Source organism: Corvus brachyrhynchos, unplaced genomic scaffold (assembly GCF_000691975.1).
Source record: "Corvus brachyrhynchos isolate BGI_N302 unplaced genomic scaffold, ASM69197v1 scaffold115, whole genome shotgun sequence".
NCBI lineage: Eukaryota > Metazoa > Chordata > Aves > Passeriformes > Corvidae > Corvus > Corvus brachyrhynchos.
The window spans coordinates 13,462,297-13,479,986 of record NW_008239553.1 but is presented as its reverse complement, the minus strand read 5'-3'; the positions used below and the strand labels follow the sequence as shown (position 1 = coordinate 13,479,986).

General features: G+C 36.7%; 1 protein-coding gene across 30 annotated transcripts in view; it reads left to right on the top strand.

The window, feature by feature from the left end:
- GPHN (gephyrin) overlaps window positions 1–17,690 on the top strand; it is a 282,654-nt gene that overhangs the window by 128,392 nt on the left and 136,572 nt on the right. The window lies entirely within an intron of this gene.

The window sequence follows — 17,690 nt, the reverse complement described above, 5'->3', positions numbered from 1 at the left end:
GTCCTTATGATTACATATTTTGAATATGTATGAAACATTAAATTAACACATGATGAGTTATTTTAAAATTTTATCCTTTCTTGTGGTTTTAATAAGAATCTGTTCTGTCATAGAATCATTTAGGTTGTAAAAGACCTTTAAGATCATCAAGTCCAACTGTAAAACCTAACCCTGCCGAGTCCACCATTAAACCATATTCCCAAGTGCCCCATCTATATGTCTTTTAAGTACCTCCAGGGACAGTGACTCCACCACTTCCATGAGCAGCCTGTTCCTGTGCTTGGTAACTCTTTTGGTGAAGACATTTTTTCGTAAGATGCAATCTAACCCCCCAGCACAACTTGAAATGACTGCCATTTCCTCTTATGTCATATTTTTTTATTATATGACATAAATATGTAATTTATTTATTATTTATTCCTTGTTACTTGTGTAAAGAGAACAAACCCCACCCCTCTACAGCCTCCTTTGAGGTGATTGTAGAGAGTGGTAAAGTCTCCCCGAGCCTCCATTTCTCTAGACTCAACAACCTCAGCTCCCTCAGCTGCTCTTCATCACAAACTTGTGCTCCAGACCCTTCACCAGCTTCATTGCCCATCTTTGGATACATCATCAGCAGTCACAACCTAGGTCTTCAAAATTAACACAAGGGGCACAATGTGTTTTTTTCTCTGACTGCATATTTAATGTCACACTTAAATCACTTCAGCATGTAGGTTTCAAAATCAGGAATAAGATGCAATGCATCAAGCCCACTGACAAATAACAAGTTTTTTTTACACACTGGGTGGATAATAGCTTACCAATGCCAATTAAAAAAATTAACAAAATAAATTTGAAATTGAAACTTTGGTATAAACAGTTAATTTAAAATTATTTTCTAGATTATTTCTACTATTTCTCTCTTGCAAAACTCCTCATGGAAACCTGATTTTTTGCTCTTTTCCATTGTAGATTATCTGCAGGGAACTGAAGGTAACATCCGAAGTACAAAGTTTGCAAAAGAATTAAACATTTTCTTATCAGACCTCAGTCAGACACTGAAATCGATCCAAAGAACAGAGATTACTGATGAAAATTTTTGTACAAGTAGGTCACTGAGAAATTTAATATCTGCCTGCAAAAACATCATTATAAAAAAAGGAGCCTGAAGGCATGAAGTCTGTCTATTCTGTTATCCTGCAATTATTTCCTGAGCTAGTATTCTTTTGTCAGTACTGTAAATTAGGATGGCCAGATGTTAACTTGCTAGTTTAGACCTTCAACTGAGTATATTCAATTGAAGTGGTAGTCTGTTTTCCTGTGCCTCAGTTTTATCATGGGTTTTATTAGGGTTTTTTTTCCCTAAAGGGTCAAAAATACAGGAAATTCAAATTTCCCCAACTCAAAAAATGTGGTAGATAAGATGCTGTCTGAAAAAAACCCCCATCTTGTCACTGTTGTTTTTTAGTGTAGAAAGCTATATGCTGTTCCTTCAAATAAAATATATTTAGTGTAGCCAATGGTCTTATGTTTTGTTGGTGATGTTTTGAAATTTGGGTGACAGACAAGAATTGCTTAGAGTGTCCTGCTAAATATATCTCTGCTTTTGGAGTTAGAAGTGAAAGCTGAAACAGGAGCTAAAGACTTAAGGGACTACTAAATAATCTGTGACATTTAGGAAGGAATAGCTGTGGTGGCTTAAAAATTGGCTTAAATTTTTTTGGGTTGATCAGTATGGATGGTTACAGCTGCAAAACCAACATACTGTTCTTAGATTCATGGGTACAAATGGAAAAGCTCTTGGAAGGTTGCTGCTTTCGAATTACTGGATCCCTGATAGACCTGATATTTAACCACAGGTTTATAACTCTTAGCAGAAGAAAAAAATCTTTGATTTCTTTTAAATGTTTCAAAATATCATAGTATTAGTGGGCCTGGAGAGAGAACCCTTCGGGGACAGAAAAGACTTGAATAGTAATTGCAAGAAAAAAGCAAAGGTCTCTCCTTCTGAAGAGATGGGTCTTGAAATGAAAAGGGAATTCCGTGTGTGTGTGTGTGTGTTTTCTGCACTGGGGCAGAAAGCAAGAGAGAGGGAAGTGCCAGGTTCTTTCTGGATCTCAGTAAGAAAGGCCTGACAACAAATAGCTGAATAAAACACCTGCTTTCATAAAGCAAAGGAAGAGGAGGAATATAGGTAGCAAGTACGTCTTACTCCCTTCAGATGCTGGGAACTGTGTGTTCATGCAGCATCAAATCAATCTGTGGATGGATTTCTCCACTCATGAGAAATTCTTGCTACCCTTTCAAATAAAGGAAAGCCATGCTGGAGATGTAATCGCCAGTACTGAATCAGAGCTGCCTACAGACTCCTCCATTACAATGAGGTGGATGACTCTGTCCTTTGGCCAAAGGGGTTTGTGCAGCATGATACATTCCTGAAAACCGTGCTGGACATAGAGCACAGGGCAGCCTTCTGTGGGAACTTCAAGGGAACTGTTATGTGGATTGCTAACTCCTTGATGTACAATGGCCTCGTGGTCAGGAGCAGTACAATATTAGAAACATTATAAACGTGACATTGTGTGGTCCTTGATTTCCAGAGGGTGTTGCCCAGTTGTTGCTCACAGATGAAATGTATTGCATATCTCCTTCATCCACTAATGCCACCTACTCTCTCTTACTGAAAATACTGTCTGAATGACTGCTGCCTGTGTAGGCTCTTCATCACTCTCCAACATTAAAGAGACTAATTGTCTCTTCAAGGGAAAGCAGTAGTCCAGAGATAACATATACTGCATGCATCATAATCCTCAAAGTAGGATGTGTGGGAGATGATACAACTCTTTGAAAGGGGCAATATGCTATTTTTAATAATTGAGATGAAGCCTTTATTCTAAGTTGCATTGAGCAGTTGACTGTAATGTGATTTGAACTTGTCCAGAAAGGTAAGTTTTGTAATTAAATAACCAAAAACGACTTACATAAACATTTTCATGTAACAGACCATATGTTAGAATAATGGTATATAAAGCAGGTGATACACAGTTGAAAAGACTCATTATTTCTTACACAACTCTTCTTTGAACTATATAAATAACTCTGGATTCTGGTAAAGGTTACCATGTGTGTCTTCTTAAATCTTTAACAAACAAGTACTTCTAGTCCAGAGGGCTTTCTTTGAGTTCTGGAAATTGCCTCTAGAAATTACTCATACTTTAGCAAGGAGGGTTCTGATCAGTGACACAGGATCTGGTTGGAGGGCTGTCATAGTGGAGTCTTCTGAGGTTCAATATTAGGCTCAGTATTCATTAACTTACTCATCAATTACTTGGATGAAAGTGCAGATGCCTCCTCAGCAAGTTCACTGAGGACACAAATCTGGGAGGAGTGGCTGATACCCCAGAGTGCTGTGCAGCCCTGCAGAAGGACCTCAGGGGAGTGGACAGATGGGCAGAGAAGAACTGTCTGAAATCCAACAAAGCCAAGTGCAGGGGCCTGCACCTGGGGAGGAATAACCCCATGGACCACCACAGACTGGGGGCTGACCTGCTGGGAAGCAGCTCTGTGGAGAAGGGCCTGGGGGTGCTGGTGGACAACAAACTGTCCATGAGCCAGCAGTGTCCTTGTGGCCAAGAAGGGCAATGGGATCCTGAGCTGCATTAGGAAGGGCATGGCCAGCAGGTTAAGGGAGGTGATCCTGTCCCTCTACTCAGCCCTGGTGAGGCCTGACCTGGAGTGCTGTGTCCAGTTCTGGGCTCCTTAGTAACAGACATTGGAGCAGGTCCAGTGAAGGGCTATGAAGATGAAGATGGGACAGGAACATCTCCCTTTCAAGGAAAGGCTGAGCGAGCTGGACCTGTTCAGCCTTGAGAGGAGGCGACTGAAAGGGGATATCATCAATGTCTATCAGTATCTGAAGGGAGGGTGTCAGAGGATGGAGCCTTGTGTGGGAACAGTGCCAAACACCTGGCATCCTTACCAAGATTAGAACAAGAGAATGTTAACCCTAAAGGCCCAGCTAATTCATGTGTTTGCTGAGGATGCTGTGGATCTGGGTGGAAAGCAACCATATGAGTATGTTACTTATTGGGATTGAAAACAATCACATGCATGGAATGCTTGAGACAGGTTTTGTGTGTTTCAAAATCAGCAAGAGACCCTAGGGATCAATCAGAAGGCAGTGGTTTATCTGTAATGAAATTAAATAAAAGGGAGCTCTCATGGGAGAGAGAGAGTAGGAAGATAAAAACACCACCTGTGGAGCTAAAAGCTATTGCACTGTGTCAGTGTGTTTCTTCATCGCTGACATCTTGATACCAACATCTTGATATTTTACATTTAGATTTTTTATATTTAGATGATTTCTTACATTTAGATTTTTCTTTGTATTTGGTCCCATCACCAACAGCCAGGCTCTTCTTGGTGATGCCAAGCAGTAGGACAAGAAGCAATGGGCCGAAACTGATGCACAGGAAGTTCCACCTGAACATGAGGAAGAACTATTTTACTGTGCAGGTGACCGAGCACTGGAACAAATTGTCCAAAGGGGTGTTAGAGACTCCCTCCTTTACACAAGATTGTGTCCAGGTGGTTCTTCAATATCTCTGCAGCAGTCAAGAGACTCAATATGATCGCTGCAAGCATTTGTAAGGGGGAAGCATTCTATGCTTCTCTTATTCTGATACTAGTAATTAGTATTTCCTTTATGATTTAATAAGTAAAGCTTGGCATATATCTTTAGAAAAACAAGAGATGACAAGTGATTCTGCTTAGAATCGTCCTTTCCAACTCTTTTCTTGTATTTCCTTGAACTTTCTTTATGTCTTAGTCAACCTATGTGGCTTTGTTAACATTATGAGACTGGGTTGAGCTAGATCTCTTCCGTGAAGCAGTTGCTTTGTTAAGCTTCTATTTGCTCCATTTGCAGCAACTTTATCAAATTAGGAAGACTTCTTATGAAGTTGTCTCCACTTTAGTTGGCTCAGAAAGATAGATATGTTTTATTTTTATATATATGTAGTCTTTATCATATAACATAACATAATATAACATAAAGTGATAACATATCTTTCTTTATAGCACAAAAGGATTCCAAGGATTTAGGACCTTAGAAACGATAGGGATTAGAATACAAAGAATTTTTTCAAAAGTGCTGTAGGTTGTTTGAAATTCTGTATATTATTTTGCCTGAGAGATTTCCAACACTGTAAAGGCATGTTTGAAGAACCTTAGTACCCTGGCAGGTTTTAGTTTCATTTATACCAGCTGCAGAAACAGTTGGAAGGTGATTTTGAAATCTCTTTAGTATTATGGATGCTTTTTTTGCCACCTGATTCCAAGTAATTTTGTTGTTAGGATGTATCAAGAAAAAATGAGCATTTTTAAAAAATGTTCCAAAAGATAAATGACCCAAAAGTTTCAGCTTTTAGGGAGAGAAGTCTTTCTGGTGTGAATTGTTCTGCACCAGTTTTCTCCTGAGTATAAAAGTTGAAATCTTTGATTGCAGTGGGATCAGCTAATGTTAAGACACCTCTGCAAGCTGCAATGGAAGCAGATGATGGCTCATCAAATTCTATGGTAACGGCTTTTACCCATTATTATGTAATAGCTATAATCCTTTGGGCCTATAAGAGAGATTCTGCATGGGCTGAATTCTGAAAAGGTCTTTCCTTTGAAGAGAATGGCCTTTCAAGTTCAGTAATTCAGTCACTCTTACAAGTTCGGTTCAGTCTTGTAAGTGCCAAAAGGTTCTTTCACTACATTTTGCTCTTTGGATGCTTACACTCACTTAGGAATAAGCAATAACCTCATCAGCAAGGCAGCCTTTTACTAGTTCATTCTTTTATTCTTTCATTCTATTGTGCTCTATCTTTATTTAAAAAAAACCAAAAAAACCCCCCAAGGGCACATAGGGAAAAAACTTTTTTTCTGTAGTGATGGCAGTTACTCATTTTTCGTTGCCGTCAACAGCTGTCAACATGTGTTTTGCATTAATAACCATCAATGAATCTCAATTGATTTTTATCCTTTTCTTACCACTTTTGAGAACCATTTTCAGGGTCTCCAGGATTACTCCTACTCAACAGATAATGGAGAAGTGCAGACAATCTAATCAGTTCCAGAAGGCTCCAGTCTTCTTTCTTTTGTTGCATATACCTTTATCTTTGTTGTTTGTGTATCCCAATCACAAGAATGTATCAGAGCAGATGTCCACATCTTCCTTATATTTAGAGAACTAAAGGACATTGCTTCATTTTGAATGAGGGGGCTTCTTTACTGCTGCTTTATTATTTTCTGGAAGCTAAATCTAGCATTGATTATTTGACCTGGAAGGTCATTCACCATCTAAAATTGACTCTATCATAGATCACAGTAAGATCATAGCTTTAGTTGTAAGGCTACATGGCCTGTATGTGCACTGGTTGACTGAAAATGTCTTATGCATTGTAATCAAATGTTAGAGAATTAATATAGGTGATAGATGGTAATCTTAAAATCTCTAAGCTGGTAGGAGGATCCACTACAAATATGTAGAGATGTCAGCTAGGCTGGCTTCTTTATTGCACAAGAGGAGCATTTTTAGGATGTTCTCTGATTCTAATAAAAGCTACCAGGCAATATCAGAGTGCTGTTCTGGATCCATACACTGATGCTCAGAACAGTGATTTTTTTAGTGAATAGCACCATCATAGTGCACTGTAGAAGCAAGCATGGAGGTGCTAAATCCATCCATTATGTAATTACTCCATCTGTGGAACTGTTGTGCTTGACGTAAAATAATTGTTACAGATCTTCAGGATCTTCAAAATATGCTGGCACATCTTCTTAACAGCAATTTCTCTGCATATTTAAATAGGCAATGGTATTATAATATTATTCGCCAGGGAGTAATCTATCATAACATCAAGAAATTAAAATATGTCTTCTCTAGAGGGCAAGAGTTGGTAGGGAGATATCTTCTGATTTCCGTGTGTTTCAGATCAGTGCTTACCTACCAATACCCTTGTTCTGTTGTGCATAAGAAAGAGCAGTGTCTGTGTCACCACAGCCACTTCATTCTGGCTTGAGCAGTATCACTACTTGGAGTTCAGGAGCTTGTGAGAGTCTATTATAGTCTTGCTGACTTTTTTTCCCCACACTGATAATTTTGACTAATAGGCATTATTGAGACCTCATTTTTCATACAGTGAAGTGTAATAACATATTTGACTATATAAACATTCAGAACATTTTGGGTAGGAAGGAGACCATTGCTACAAAATGGCAATGGTTTCACCTCAGGAGGAACATATTATCTGTTAGGACCTTGTTTCTCAGTTGTCTAGAATATTGAAGTTATTGGAAACTCATGAGCCTAGCATCCATCCAGCAGCTATGTCAGCACTTCATCCACCAGTTTGGTCACAAGGAAATGTTATTCATCCTACACTGATTATCAGACTTCCATATAAAATAGAAGAGTTAAGTTTGGAATATTAATGTGATTCTTCCCAGTCCTACTTGTTTGAGGTAACAATGTTTTTTGATGCATACAGAGGATGGTGACCCCTAATGTAAGTGACTTTGGCTCCATTTCCAGTCCTTTGTAAGATAGATGTGATACTTTGGATCAAATCTCTACTTTTCTTCCAAAAGCTTGGATTTTCGTTTAACCCAGTTTAGTCACCTGCTCTTCCAGTGATTGTTTGTCCCAAAGTAAAACATCTACTGATCTTTAAGAGTATGTTTTGAATACAGGTGTCTGTCAGGGATGACAATATAATACTGAACTGGATGGAGAGAGAGAATAAATTAGATCCTATCCAGGCTCATTTTACTATATTCTTTAGAATCTGATGAGCTAGACTTCCCTGAGGAAGTTTCTGTGAGGATACAATTGACCTTTGTTATTTCATTTAGGGGGATTATTTAGAGGGCCTAAGGAAGTTGGTTTTTTGCAATGCTGCCTGTGGTTGTGCTAAAATATACTCACTATTTTGGGGTGTCATTCAGATGCCTGGTTTAATAGAGCCATACAGCAATTTTACTTGTATTAGGCTTGTAAAATGGTTCTCCTTTTATGGTGTATTGATTGTAAGTTACCACAATTGGCAGGCATAAAGAGAAATATTCAGTAAAGACAAAACTGTGGGGTTTTTTGTTTTGTGATTTCACCATGTCCTGATGGGGGATGTCGTCATAAGCATCTATGTGAGAAACTTCTTTTGTAGTCTGCATAGACATTGCATTTTAGCTCTTCCCTCTCTCTTCTTCAGTTTGTGGTAATCTTAGGACTCTCAAACCAAAACATTAATCTATCTCTAGGGTAGTCAGTTTTTGCTACTATCCAGAGTAATGATAGCCAGTAGCATGAAAGTATAATCTAGACATGCATACTCTATGAGAAAATGATATTGTCTGTATGACATGTTTGTTGCTGCTTTGATCTCAGCTCTCTGAATATTTGTTATGTGTAGTTCCTTTGATTTCTCTCTGTACTTTGGTGAGGGTGCCAGGTTGCTCTCTGTGATTGAGTACACTGATTTTCACACATTTCATAACTCACATCTTCCTAACTGCTGATCAGGATGTATTGAATTGTTCATGATTGATGATAGTTTCCCACTGTTCATGCAGTAGAAAACCACTGTATTACAGTGGTTGCTTCTCCCCTTTTGAGCTCTTAAATTCTTACTTCTGCTTACTCCTTTTGCTTGTGTCTGTGAAAGTGGTACATTTGGAGACAGTTTTCTCAGCCAGCAAGTGAAGTATATGCGTCCTTACAGCTGCTATTTTATATACTACCTGTATATGGGCAGAGTATCTGTTCTTCAGTCATCCAGGAGTCCTTCTTGAAATGGTGCTGAAGTTCCAGAGTAGCAAGAAAATTAGTCCTTCATTACTCGTTTCTGGATCTCGTGCTTCTTTGATTGAATTTTATACTTTACATTTTTGATTTCATAAGGCCTTTATAATTTCTCTTCAAAGGTCCAAGTTTTCTAGACTGTTTCTTTCCTTGTTGCACTGTGGGAATCTCAAAAAGTTTGGCTGACTTCACACAATAATTGTTCAGATGGCTTTCTGTCTCTGAGTGGACTCGAACTTCACATGGCCAAACCAAAATCTGTTAGATCTCTGGACAAACTTAGTATCTGTATTGTATGGTATTTAGACATGTGCTGTAAGGTCACCTGGAGTTCTCTCTTTGCTTTCACCCAGCATTGTCTTAGTCTAATAGTATCCAGAGCTGTTTCAGCCTTCAGTGGAGTGATGCTGCAGTTGTTTGTGGGCATCCTCAGGCCTTCTCCTGGATGGGAAAAGGCAAAGGTCACTGATCAGAGCGAGTCGTTGTGGGAATGTACATGCAGACTCAAAGAAGAAAGGTTACTCATCAGTAACTGGTGTTCTTTGAGAGGTATAGTCTGCATGTACATTAGTCTCCTATCTGCTTTTCCCCTCTTTCTGAATCTCTTTCAGGTTTGATTGTGCATTTAAGAGGAACTGCAGTGGTGGCGGATGCACTCTGCCCTGTGTGTCAATGCCTCAAGCAGGAAGAGGGGAGGAGTGGGAGTGCCCCTCCCGGGACACTCCAGGGCAGGCCACAAGCCCACCCACTCTTAGAGTATATGTATGGACTAAGTGTCTCAAAGTACTGCAGCTGTTCATTGGTAGGTAAATTTTCTTTCTTCTCACAGGTAAAGCAGTAGATTTTATTTTTAAAACCAATTACATTCATTGACTCTATGGATGATATGCATGAAAAATACACGGGGGGAAATTTATACCACAAACTGCATTACACTAAGTAGCTCCCTGTCTCTCTAATGGTTTCATCTCTTGTCTTTCCCCCCTCTCCTAACCTTATTTAGATGTTTGAATATTTTCATTCTGTTCAATTTGTCATTTCCATTGAGAGTTACACAAAAAATTGAGATCATACAAGTTGTAACATAATTTAAAATATAAAAGGAAATTATGTCTTACACAATTGTAGCTAAGTGTGCAAACTAACATGTAAGATTGTATTCACTATTAGAAAATTAGGCTAGAAATGGAACTGGATTCTGTAAGAATCAGTTATATTTTTACTAGAATATTGATCTTTAAAACTGCTCAGTTGCAGGAAAGCAAACATTTGAGTTTAAACATTTTTTCCACAGCTGACTTCCTCGTATGGTTTTTTTTTCTTTAATCGTAGAAGCCTTGTAGTAATTTTTAAATTCACTACACTTCCTGCCAATTTAAAAGGTAGATGTGGGGTATGACCTGTCTTAAACTGGAGATGTACTTGTCCCTGCATGCAAATATGCACATGCAAATTCTGCAAGTGGTTATTTTCAAGTATAGTTTCTAAAAAGTGCAGGTTAGATGAGTTGAAGGCTATTACAGAAATATGATTCTGAGGTGTTTGTACTGGAAGTTCTCTGAGACCTATCACCTTTGCAAATAATGTGGATGTGCTCTTACCAGTTTCTTAGGGTTGTAGCAGTTAATGTTGCATTAGCAGCTCAAAGAAATTTACAGTTGGTTTTTTGTCACTTTGCCATTTCTGTAAGATTAAGATGTAGTTCATCTGTGCTTAGTTACAGCCTGCAAACTTTGGTGAAACTTCTCATCTGTGGTGCATGAGATACATGTGCTGTAGATATTGGTACACATAGATAAAATATTATAAAGTGCTGGTTTTAGAATATAAATAAATATTCTGGTTTTAGAAAGTTACTGACTTTTGTGTAATATCAAGCTGTCTTTGCACATTCTTAGAAGAAAAGCCAAAGTAGACAGTTTTCTAAGCAACCTTAGATGAAGACTTAATGTATGCAAAGGGGAAGAAAATGTGGAAAAAACCATCTTGTTGTGCCAAATAATCTGAAGTTTATGGCTCCAAAACCAAGCATTTATTCTTGTGATAACAGGTCTCTGAAGTGCTGTTTTAATTTAAGAATTTAAAAATTTAAAAGATGAAGAGAGAAAGTTTCTGTTTATCAGTGGTTAGTGAATAGTATTGGATTAATTCACTTGGTTTTATTCTTTTTTTCCCCCTTTCATTCCAGTTGCTATTTAACTTGTATTGTTGAAGGAATAATCAAAGAAATATATATTAGATGCCAAGATTCTTACTAGGAAAAGTGATACTGGCAAGGAGGCATTATGTCTTTCTTAAATTTTTGATTGTTTTCAATTCCTAAGCAAAGCAGAATTTTTATAACTCTAATATTTATTTTAGTGAGTAAATATTATATTTTAGAGAGATGCCTTTTATGCATAGCAGAAATGAGAGACATTGAACTGTGGTGCTTTTGCTAATACATTTTTATTAGATAAAAATGAGCACATGCACACATAGGCTCATACTTATGTATATATCTGCCAAATACAGAGTCAACAGTACAGTTCTTTCTAGACGCAGACACATTTGGAAAGTATCTAATTCTGACTCTAAGTTCCATCTCTTCCTCCAAGCATCTGAAGAAAACTGTTATGCTAAGTACCCAATCCTTTCCCATGAGAAACCTTAGCTTGACTCTAGGAAGATACCAGTGGCACCAACATTAGATGGGAACAGATTTTTGTACAGAAGGAAAAGGGTCTTGTGCCTTTGTGTCATGTAGGTGCATGGTTTGTTCTGACCTAGATCTACTTGTAGTTTTTAATGCAATTTATTAAGTCATACAATAAATTCACTATCTTTCTTGATTATACTAAGACTAGTATGTCAAGGTAGGTAGCTTGAAATAAGAATCTTTCCTTTGTTTTTCTGAGAAGAACTCAACAGAGAGCATTTAAAACTCCACTTTTATTTATTTTGTCAAGTCAACCATGTACGTGGCCTCTACAGTTTTTACCTTTTTCCATCAAAATAAGTAGAAATTCTTTCACCAGTCTCAGCCCTTAAAAATTGGCACTTCCAGTCATGATGGTTTGACCAAACACTTCAATGTTTGCACATCTCTCTGATAGACTTCCCTTACTCGTTTGCATAGATGAACTCTGTTGATGATTGCACTTCAGTGGCTACTTTTTTTTTTTCCTCTGCTTTAGGGCTAATTATCATGAATAGTAGGTTTTAGAAGACATTAAGTACTTTTTTAAAAAGGTTATGTTAGAGACTGCATAGGTATGTTGAACCTTGAAACATTTGATAGCTGCAATTTACTTTAAATGGAAAATGCCTGTAATTAAATTTCCATTTAAAAAGTAAGTCATTTATAAAGTACATTTTTATTGCTTTCCTCCTTTAGTTTTGCATTTCAATAAAACAGTTAAATTTTTATGACATCTTTTTATACATTAGCTTAGTATTTAAAAAAACAACTGCAGCATGACTGATGCTGGAAACTGCAAATTTATCTGTAGAATCTTTGAAAGACTACTTACTGTGTTCTGTAAAATCTCAAAATTTGAAAAACTATTTAGACACAGTGAGATACATACTTGCATTTCATCCAAGTCTCTTGATTGCAGTGATTACACTGAACATAATCCTAACATTTCTCTTACTTTCTGCCTTCTGCTGGTGGGGGAAGGAAAAAAGGAATGGAGGCAACAGAAAACATCAAGCATGTTTTCATGGTGTTTTAATGTTTAATTTTCTGAAATTCTTAAATTATTTTGCAATTGATTATTTGGAAAGTTATTGCTCTACACATGAATATCCTCAGGTCTCCACATTTCACATTTTGAACAATAAGTAAAGGATTGTGAGCATAAGAAATAAAACCTTCACAAGAAGTAGGGCAAAAAAAAATGAAATTAATTCCAAGAATACATTAACATTTCTAAGACCTTCCCTCCTTTTCAAACGTAGTGTTGAACTCTGCTTTTCCGTCCTTGCCTTTCTCTATGGGTATTCATGTTCTTGCATGGTCCCCAGTACATGATTTCCCTTTTTAAATTAATACACAAGCCATGGTCCACTGAATGGAGAAGACTCAAACTCCTGAATAATACAACAATGAGGAACAAATGGGTTCCTTTTGCCTTTCGTTCTTCTTTTCTCCTGCTTTGTGTGCTGTGACATGAATTTCTGATTCATTCCGTTCTGTATGCTCTCTCATGTCATAGAATCAGGCTTAATCTTTAGTGAGCTGGGGTTTAGAGTAGTTCAAGCTACATGACTATGTAAGGTTGTTAGGAGATCTTAATGTGCCAATTCCTATATTCCTGAAACTCAGTGGTCGAAATTACATCCAATTTTCATAGCAAATCTGTGACTATGAAGACTTTCTCTTTTTTGATCCGTTTTCCCATATTGTCATTCATTATAGTTTCTTTATTTTGATGACGTTAAATCATCATACATAAAAATATCTTGTACACGCTTTTAGCTTGAGCCCAAAAGGTGTGAAATAAAAGTAAACTGGTATTTATTATGGCTTTATGTTTATATATGACTTTTTTTATTTAACTTGGATTGCTAAGGAAAGTTATCATTATACTTTTAAGAACATATTGTTCTGTTTCTCCTTGCACTTAAAAATGTATTTTCCTAGAGTAAACAGGATTTACCTGTAAATACAGAATTTACATAATTTTACAAAGCTTTTCTTTTTGAGATCTGTTCTGGAGAACACAGGTTTCTGCATCTCTGAACACTATCAGTAGTTTGTCCTGGAAGCCACTGTAATCTTTTAAGTCACATGAATCTGTTTTGAGAATACTTCTGGATAGTTTGCATGTCTGTAAACCATCTTATACTAATTTACCTCCACTTCAAAGTCCAATATAAATAAATAAATATTGTTTCATAATTAAATTTCATATTTAACATTTATATTTGTTCAGCAGTTTAAATTAAATTTTTATATATTTTACTTAATGTGTGATTAGTGATGTATATAAGGTGAAATAACTTCACGATTGCACTGTGCTGGAAAGATCTGGCATGTGCCATAATGCCAAATATCTTTATTGACTATAGAATTAAGAATTGTAGAACTAGTTTCAATACTGAATATAGAATGAAGGAACTCTGTATGGATTCACTATGAAAACCTGCCCTGTTTATATTGTTTTTAGCATTTCCCTGTTCTTTCTGGTTGTTTTAAACTATAACAGTGTACATGTCATGTTCTAGTGGCTAAGGTATATGAAAATATGTATGTGTATTGAGAATTACTTTTGCAATATCTGTATTGTTAAGTAAAATATGTATTGATAAGAGAAAGGTATACATGTTAATCTAAGTGTTAAGCACCAGAATATTGACTTGAAGGAATGTATTCTAGTAATTTTGGAAACGTAAACACGTGGGAGTGTTATCACACTCTCATAGCAGTGATGGCAAAAATAGGACAATAAAAAAAATGCAAGACATATACCATAGACTGTGGCATCATAGAAAAGGAAAAGTCATCAGGACTTCAGCTCTTCTGTGTAGGCATTTAGTCTGATCCACAACGACCATCTTTTTGTTCTTCGTAGTAGTTCTGCAGTTAAGGGTCACAATCTCAATATCTATGTGGAAAATCACCATACAGTAGTGGTAAGAGGACTGGAGGAGACTTGCAACCTGTCTCAAGCTTAAAGTTCTGGCTAAGATAAGTAATCCACAAACCTCAGTTATCTCCAAAGGTCAGGGCACTGTTCTTTTTGTTCCAGGAAGGAATCCCTATTCGTTTTTCTGGTTCACTTAGAGATTAAAGGATGGTACATTAATGGAGGTGCAAAACAGCCCACTTTCCTATCCACTGTCACTGTGTATTCTGTGATCAGGTTTCCTATGTATCATGATGGGGCATTATCCCACAGAAATAATTAGTAAGGAAGAGTTACTAGAAATACAGCAACACTTTATGATAATCATGAAGACTTGCTTGAAAACCCTACCAAATAAAAGCATGATGTATTTTCTCTCTCTTGAACCCTCTAGGTCAAGGCAGGGTGGTGTGGGGAAGAGCCTGAGTCCTAGAATTAATTTTAAATACAGAAGGAAATGACCAAAATTTTGTGGCTTGCTCATTGCAGCTTAGACTAATGGCAGTTTTCATTTTGGACACAAAGATGCTTAAGTTACATCCACAGAGGGAAGTATGTCTGTGAGTGTTCAAGCCATTCACTGACTGAAATGCCAGGTAGCACTATCTTAGGTGTGGTGCCACAAAAATGCATCTGCACAGCTTTTGGATTTAGTGTATCTTACTGTGGTGGTGCCTTTATGAATTTGCAAGCATGTACCTGCCATAACCAGAGGGTGTCTGCACTGTGCCACATACTGTCTGCATTTCTTCCGTGAGGTAATGATCTTTATCAGTCTTTAAATCAATAAATTTACATGTAGAAAACTAAGAAAAAATGGGGCAAGGTATTTCTGCACTGGTGAAATTAACACTGGTCATGAGAAAATTCAAACAGATCATAAAGCTTTTGATGAGTAGTGTTGTAATTGAAGTATTTTCAAAATTGGACAGTGCATAGGAAGTCCAGTGAGTAGTTCCAGGCTGCAGCAGAGCGGGAGCTGACAGAAGCACAAGCTCTTTGGAGCAAGAGATGGAAGTAGATTGTTTGTTATACCTAAGAATTTCTTACTCAGGTAAATGAAAGAAATTCAAATGTATTTAAAAGAGGAAATACAAAGAATTAGGTAAAGAGGACAGAGCACTAGATGTAATCTAAAGCTTAAGGAGACGACTGGGCTGACATTTTATTTCTGTGCAGCAGAAAGACATAATGAATGCAGTTATTCTAGGACTTCGGTGAAATCTGAAAAGGTTGTGTCCTTTTGAAATAAAATTATTTGAGGAGGAGCTGTCTACTGTAATGACTTAATTTCTTCTTGTCTATCTTGACACTGGAAAATAACTGATAAAGACTAATTTAGGACACTAATTGTTAAAAATATTAAGCTATTTATTGGTTGGGGTTTTTTTTCCCTGGCGTTCTGTAGCTTTGTTGTGGCTTTTTAAAATTTGGTGGTAATTTTACAGTACTGTTTACACAGCCAGCTACTGTATTTTGTATCCATCAGCATCATTCCATTGGCTTGAATGAAATAACAGTGCTTTACATAATCTGTTGACCTAGTCATTTTCTCTTGAAAGCTTATCGTCAGTGAAACAATAGAAGAGGAGAAATATGCATAAAAATTATTAAATGAAATTTTCTTTGGTTGAAATGTTACCATAATAATTTTGCTAGTATAGCATCACTAAAGCCAAGTATCAGGTTGCTTGCCTAGGGAAGTCTTCATTTGAAGACACAGAAAATTCAGTTCCCTGCAAAAAAGCCAGTACAGAATCTACCTCGTCTGAGTCCATAATTTGTTCACAACTGATCAGTGTGGGGCTTCCTTTTTTAAATACTTAAAACATCAATGAGAGTATTTTGTGGGACACAGTTTTGTGGGTTAGAGAGAAAATAAATAAGCTGAATATAAGCCTCAGGTATTTTTCCATAGTTTTAAAACATCTAAGTGATAAATTTGCACTTCTAAAATACAGTGAAACCCAAACTTACTGCCTCATAGTTAAAGGTCTTCTTCCTGAAAGCCTTAAAGATTCTTTACTATAACTAGAACTTCATGGAGTATTCTACCTAGGAGTCTGCCTAGGTACACTGATGGAGTAGCAGGAATAGGCACTTAATTATTGCTCAGTTTATTTGAAGAGTTAGGATACTGATTTCTACTGAAATGCAGCAAAATGAGAACAGCAGAAGGATCTATTTTCTCGTTAAAAGGAGTTTGGCAGCTTTTACTTTATCTAAAGATAAATTCTGCTTTTAAAAACCAACCCAAACCCCCAAAATCTATCCCTCCTGCTTTATGTAGGAAGTTTTTTTCCTGACTATATTAATTCTTCAAATAAATGCAATTATTAAGGTCTAACTTTGCCAAACACTGAACTTCTCTGAAGTGTTCACTGAAATTTGTACCTGTTTAAGTCATGACAAATACATTTCTAGATGATAGAGAAGATGCCACCTGTTTGAAATAAATTTCCCAATGCATAACTATGTTATTGAAGCAAACAATTTTAAGACCTAAAATCCTTTCTTTAATCCTTTACCATAATTCACATTTTTTCAAAATGTATCTCAAAAGCCAGACTTAGTAGTTCTTTTATGTATGGGTTTGAAGCATTATCCTTGTTCCTTGCTCGAGCTTCTTTGAAATGTTCATATAACAAAGTTCTGGTATGTTCACTTACAGCCCAGTTAATTAGAGAGTTATTCTGCAAAGGGGTAGAGTAAAAAGATGAATGTGATTTTAATAAAGGCAAAAGAGAATGCCAAAGAGAAAGTGGAAGGAATGAGTAAAGAAAAGAGAAATAAAGACAGAACCTTTGGCTTGGCCACGTCTTCAAGTAATCCTTGGATGTATTTGCATGGTGGGTCTTGCAGTCAGACACAGGTTTATTCTAGATGCAATTTTTAAGTGTCTGTATATGATCCTTCTATTAAATGGAAGTTGCATAGCAGTACTAAGCCTGCAGAAAATACAGCTGAGGATTAATCTAAATTGGTTGTACTTTTTAAAATGTTCCAGACAGTTTTATTTTAAGCTTTTAAAATCAGTGTATTTCTCAGAGCTAATTTTGTGATAAATAATAAGCTTTAAGCCAACAATCTCCAAAACTATTCCTTCCTTCCCAATATAATACTCCCAAAACTTAAATGTGCCCTAAACATTTTCAAAGAATGTTGTTTCTTTGCTAGAATATGGATAGCTGTCTCTATAACTGATATGATCTGTGCAGATGGATACTTTACTGTGTAATGAGTGTACTTAA